The sequence below is a fragment of the Branchiostoma belcheri genome, unplaced genomic scaffold (assembly GCF_001625305.1).
Source record: "Branchiostoma belcheri isolate BF01 breed outbred unplaced genomic scaffold, Haploidv18h27 scaffold132, whole genome shotgun sequence".
Classification (NCBI taxonomy): domain Eukaryota; kingdom Metazoa; phylum Chordata; class Leptocardii; order Amphioxiformes; family Branchiostomatidae; genus Branchiostoma; species Branchiostoma belcheri.
In genome coordinates, this window is record NW_017802736.1 from 433,755 (window position 1) to 434,228 (window position 474).

Sequence of the window (474 nt, forward strand, 5' to 3'; positions counted from 1 at the left end):
TTTATATATATATATATATATATTTTATATATATATATCAAGCCAGTTTTGTTGGGTCTTACAAAATGTACTTCTTCTTTCACTTTGGCCTTGTATTCTGACCTCTGTCCCCTTCAGACATTGGCTCCTCCCAACATGAGGTGAAGTCAAAGTCGTTTAGACAAAATCCACAAGTCAATAGACCCATTCGACTCTCACGGATCGCATAAACTGCTTAGGTCACAGGGGGGACATTTCGAAAGAACGTCGTTCTAGAACGCTGAAGTCGAACGTGGCTTGCGCTCACGGTGTCCAACTTGGCAGATCATTTTTTTACTAAAAGGTAGGTAAGTATCTATTTTCTCGGTAATATGTGCGGAAATGACAGGAAAACAGGCATCAACTTTGTATGGTGGCATTCTGTACAACAATTTAATGTTATTTTGTTCTGTGACGTATGCAGTTTATGCGATCCATGAAAGGAACTTTCGAAAT

At 38.8% G+C, this 474-nt stretch overlaps 1 protein-coding gene across 1 annotated transcript in view; it reads right to left on the bottom strand.

Annotated features, from left to right (window-relative positions):
* The window catches only part of LOC109464113 (ryanodine receptor 3-like), a 206,779-nt gene that overhangs the window by 120,819 nt on the left and 85,486 nt on the right, over positions 1–474 (bottom strand).